The sequence below is a fragment of the Crassostrea angulata genome, chromosome 4, assembly GCF_025612915.1.
Source record: "Crassostrea angulata isolate pt1a10 chromosome 4, ASM2561291v2, whole genome shotgun sequence".
Taxonomy (NCBI): domain Eukaryota; kingdom Metazoa; phylum Mollusca; class Bivalvia; order Ostreida; family Ostreidae; genus Magallana; species Magallana angulata.
Genome location: NC_069114.1, coordinates 38469416 through 38475583, shown reverse-complemented (window position 1 = coordinate 38475583; position 6168 = coordinate 38469416).

The window sequence follows — 6168 nt, the reverse complement described above, 5'->3', positions numbered from 1 at the left end:
TACCAGCATTAATAGATTATTAAACATGAAGTTCAAACACAGTAAAAAGAACAGTTGGCACATCATCATGCGTGTATTTTTGGAATAATTTTCAACTATGAACTGATGAAGATGGAAAATGAAGATGAGTATTGATTTCTTTTTTTTGGGGGGGGGGGGAGGGGGGGGGGTTAGATTGTTGTTTGCTTTTCATTAAGAATAGTTTTAAAAGTTCTATTTCAAAGACGAAGCGCCAATTTCTGGTTGGTACTTGCATAGACTATTCAGAATTCTTTGGAAAACTTGCTACAGTGTATGCTCATTTTTTCAGTGTAATCAGTGGAAATAAAAAACAGATTCAAACGTGTATATAGAGTTAATGCATCGTCTGGCTCGAGGTGAGATTTCATTGTAACTGATGACACCAGCAAAAAATGAATGAATGTCGTAATTATCTAAGCTGATCACATGTTTAGGCCCTGGGAGCTATTTTTTTAGTCAGTTGTCTAAACGGCGTTAATGTGTGATTTTATTTGTTTATTTTAGCATCTGTTTTTAAATTGTTAAAAACACATATGGTGTGGATGCTTGTGTGTGTGTGTGTGTGTGTGTGTGTGTGTGTGTGTGTGTGTGTGTGTGTGTGTGTGTGTGTGTGTATATATATATATATGCTATTAAACAACCAATGTATTGTATCTTTTACATTCTTTGTTCGAAGTTTATGAAATTATTTCTTAAACAGGGCTTAATTTTGAATTGGTTTTAAAAACTTTTTTATAGTTAAATCAGTACCCAAACATGTATATGATTGTATAGAGTCTAGACAAAGTAAACAAATTATATGAATCAATTTAACGTAAGATGAGGAAGTATTGATTTAAAATAAATTGAAATAGGTCCCTTGCAATATTCAAGCTCTATATTTATACACATGCACTCCTATACGTTGATTTTAAGCTATGAGGTCACATTCAATAAACTAGAAATTATGTGGGTGTACATGTACATTCAATGCAAAAAAAAACAACGTTTATCGGTTAACACGGTGCCGTGACCTGCAATTCTCTGTTGGCATATTCCTGGAGTGCTGTCACTACACATTGATCACTAGAATAGTTCAAATTTTGTTTCCTTCCTGTAATTGCTCTTGTGATTGCGTAAACTGCAGATTGCATTCATAGAATGATAAATGCAACTGAAGGTTGTCAGGTGAAAAAGGGCGAGAGCATTTTCTATTGCATTTGGACAACCTTTCGGGGTCATATTCGAACTGTGTGTTAGTAGCTATTTCATTTTCAATTATTCAAAAAATATGCATGTATTTAGATTTCCATTATCATCAATTTAAAAAAATGGATTCTATGAAACCAAATAAAAGCTTCACCATTTCACCACTTCACCACTAAGATAAAACCCATATTTTGTAGCTTTTCATCAAATCACATACAATAATATACCGCAGTTGCAGATAGCTAATGTACACCTCAAGCCAAGTATTACGAGTATTTTACAAGAAAAACTTACCTGTGTGAAAAGTCTCCTGCATTTGCGTGAAACCGATTACCAGGGTAGATGTGCGTGTTTCATAATTCCTCTTTAGTAATAACTTAATGTAAGTGCACGGAATGTACACAATGATAGTGTCATGCCTACTCATTAAAGCCAAAGCTATTAATATATACATGTAGTAGCCTCCAACCAAGTCAATTTACGGAAGTGAGAGCTAGGACGATTAAGACTTATTCCGTTTGTTTCTAATTATGTGCATGCTGTACATATTTTGAATTAGTTTGTACCAATAAACCCCAATATATTCACGCACGATTACCATAAAGGTTTTATACTTATTATTGATATTATCAAAGAGTAATCCAACAAGTGGTGATATAGATGAAGTTTAAATTCTTGTCAATTGTTTACTAGACCAGCTTATATTCCGGATGGTTGGTTTGAAGAGAAGCTAATTTTGGATTGACCAGCCCAGCCCAAAGAAACCTAATTTTGTGCTGACCTGTATTAAATGGAGCCGTATTTATAGTCAATGCTTCGTGAGACTTGCATCAATCTCAAGTCATTGTTTCTGTAGAGCCGCACCATTTTGTACATTGGTTCGATTTAGACCCGCGTCAAGTGGAGCTGGATCATAAATTCAATAGTCTCGTATTGAAAGGAGATGTTTTCCAGTGTCTCTGGGTCGAGCTCAAATTCGCTTTCCCTAGACTTTTGCTCTCAAGACTTGACTCGCATGAGTCAAGCCTCGAGGGTGCACGAGTCAACTCTCGATCGAACGAGAGTCTGGCAAAAGCGAGACTAGCTGAAATGGCGGACTTGAAGACTGTTAAATTCATCGGGGGAGTGCTGGGAAAATAAAGATTTTGCGTTGACAAAATAACGATTTCTTCAGTGTGCTGTTTTTAAATTAATCATATAGGTAGATGCGAATGTTCCTTAACAGTACATTGGTATTCTTTTATTTCATTGTCTGTTACAAAAGTGTACGTTATTAAGAATCAAGAAAGAAGAAATCATATTTTGATTTGCTATAATCTAAAATACTATTGTCAAAAAAGGAATAATATCTCTCTTATTTGGTCGTGTATACCAACTACATGTAGACGTCCATTGAATTATATTGATGAATGGTCAATAACGTTAGTTATAAAGAATTTTTATGTAAGATTATTACAGTAATGTTAGGAACTCGCATGTATTCAACAAAATGTTACCGTTTAATCTTGCTGATATCAATGGCAGTAATTTGATCATTCAAATAAAAGCCCAATGTCTGAAAAGTTTCTCTGCGTTAGCAAAGTTTTCATAACTGTTGATTTTAAATATGAAATTAAAATAGAATACTTTACAAAACCAAATTTTGCTTCTTGGAACATACAAAAACTGTCAAACTATTATGCATGACTTTTTTTATAACGTTAAAGGGAGGAAACCACTAAATTAGGTAAAAGCCTCTTACTAACAGTTCAGATTATTTGAGTTGTCGCACTTGGTGGTCATTTCCGACTTGTCATTTTCTGTTGTTTACGGAATGTTGAGCAAAACGTGTTTACAACAACGATGCTTGTTTACAACTTGTTTACAACTTCTGACAAAGCTTTATTAGGGAAATGTTCAATCGAGTTATTATGTGCAATTAGTGCTTAAGACATGATGTGACAAGAGAAAAGTGCTTTGCATACGAATGCATAACATATATATATATTAATTAATAAAAAAAAAATCTACAATAACATACCCATAACTGTGTGACACATTGGTTGACCGAAAAAGGACACCCCTTTTCAATCTCTAAATAACCGTAGTAAGAAAAATCTAATAATTACTCTTCATTCAAATATCAAACGTTTTAAGCAAGAGATATGTAATCTACAATGCCTTATAGATATGTTCAATTAATTCATTGGGTACTTTATCTTTTTTCTAAATCACGTGATGTGTGTATGCTCCATTAATTAACATGTTATTTTCGATATCTATAAATCTCTTGTCTCGTGAGCGTAAAAGAGTCATAAAAATTCCTGTTAATTTTGTTCCTTGACAACTCAATCAAAGTTTAAATCAAATCACCCCCTTTCGATATTACTTACATACATATATGTACTACTAGTGAAGTTTTCAAGCAATGTACGAATAAAACCGTATATAGATTAAGGAGTTAAAAACCATTATAGATATATTGCAATTGATTGAATGCCGTTTCGGGTTGATGGTCAGTTATTGATGAGGTTCGGCAAATTCTAACGTTTCACAACGCTGCTTTGACCCTAAGGGTAGGTCATAATGGAATTTATACGGGAGATGCTTGCCCTGATACAAAGTCTATAGATTTGTTATCTAGTTGCCACTCCACTTAACCAATACAGTGTCTACCCTGCCGATTTGCCGGAATTCTGTGGGTGGGTGACACATACAGAGAGTTGGTTAAAATCAGGGGCGTTGTTTTTTCTTCATAGAGTCATCTGAATTTTCTTTGAAAAACCGAAAGGCCGCACAACGTAACGTTACTGATCGGAATAGCCTGGAGACTGGTGGCCATCTAGAAAGGATTTGGTCACATTAAGGAGTTTGTTTGTCGTTTTCACCTCAATCTAAAACCAAGTCTAACACCTTCTGTTGTTTGGTTGCAAGCTAATTTGTAGTGTTCTGATGAGTAATACATTTTATTGGATTAAATAAAAAGAATTCCTGAGTAAATGACGACACATCACACAACATTCCCCGTTTGTCGTGACTTTAAGTTTCATTTATATGAATAAATACATTTCCTTCCGTTTTTTCTTCTTTTGTGAAATATAGATATTATAAAAAAAATCGCTAAATATAACAATAAATAATTAAGCAATTCATTTTGATTTACAATTTTTCAACTTTATAATTTTAGCGCTCAAAACAGGTCTTTCGATATTTTTTCTTGGCACAAAATTACAAGTATGAACTTTTTAAAATTTTTTTTTATCAAACTACGTAAAAAGCTTTAAGGTTTTCTTCGTTTTTCAGAAATAATGATCATGCATACACTAAAAAATCCACATCTAATCAGTTTTAAAACTTAATTCAAGTTCAAAGATTATTTTAATTTTGTTATTGGTATTATCATTTTGATTTTACTTTTTGGATTGAAATGAATGTTTAAGATATCCAATGGCATCCACTCTAATGAAAAAAAAAAAAAAAACCAAAGTAGTATAAGGGTCAGGAATTAGAGTTAATTAGTATTAGTCGGGTTGGTCGGACAGTCCTCGGTGTGACTCTGACGCCCTGACATGGTGTATGGTGTTATAAGAAAAATTAGAAATTTTAATTTACCAGTAAATTGTCAATTTGATTTGTTTGATAAGGTTGTTTTACCAGTTTTATTGTACGGCTGCGAAATTTGGGGCTTTGAAAATCTAGATATTATTGAACGTGTACATCTGAAATTTTTGAAAACAGTACTTAATTTAAGAAGCACAACACCGAATTTTATGATATATGGAGAAACAGGGCGCTACCCGTTGTATATTAATGTTTATACAAGAATAATTACATATTGGGGGAAAATGCTAATAAGCCCCGAGAACAAAATTGTATATACAGTGTACAGATACTTATTTTCACAACATTTTAATAGCGATTGTAAAAGCCGATGGATTGATTGTATTCAAAGAATTTTGAACATGTGCGGGCTACAATATGTCTGGCAGAACCATAATTTTGTCAATATAGAATGGTTATCTGCTACTGTAAACCAAAGATTAAAAGACCAATTTATGCAAATATGGTCAAATGATATAAATTGTTCTTCCAGAGGCCAAGTGTATAAAATTTTAAAACCATATTTTGGCTTTGAGAAGTATCTTGATATTTTACCTGTAAAACTAAGAAAAAAATTCATTAAATTTCGTACATCAAACCATCGTTTTCCTGTAGAGACAGGCAGATGGTATAACATTCCTTTGAATGAGAGGTTATGTCTTTTGTGTAATAAAGGTCTTATTGGAGATGAATTTCATTATATTTTAGAATGTTCGGCACTAGAAGAAATAAGGAAAAAATACATAAACACAAAATATTGGAAAAGACCAAATTTTTTTAAGTTTTCTGAACTCATGACTAATTGCAATTGTAAATCGCTAAGAGAATTATGTGTATTTATTTCAAAAATTTTTGATGCTGTCTGCTCCTCTTAGTTGTTTTCCTATTATGATCCTTTATACTAAAATCTAATATAAGTAGTGATTCTATAGTCTGTTCTTTTTTATTTATATTTTTTCCCTGTATGAAAATGTACCTGTTTGTCTGCACCTCTGACGATTTGTATTTGTATGTATTATATATATGTTCCTCTTATACCAAATTATTTGGTCTGAGTGAATAAACTGAACTTGAACTTGACAGCTACTGGTGTCCCCAGGTGTGAGAATTCACCGTCGTTCTTTGGACCTCGCGCACATTTAATCTGATTGAAACACTCTTAAACTAATACAATTAGTAAATAACTGTGGCACTTAAGATACTTTCAAAACAAAAGACGAGACTTGTGCCTCATGGATACATTCCAGTAAAATTCTGGCGCGGTTTTTTTTTTTCGAACACAGATTTTTCAGATAGCCCCTGTCGTTTGTAGTGACTGTCACGTGATTTTTTTTCCTGGACTAGAATGACAAGATACAATTAGTTTCGCTGGGGGCTCCG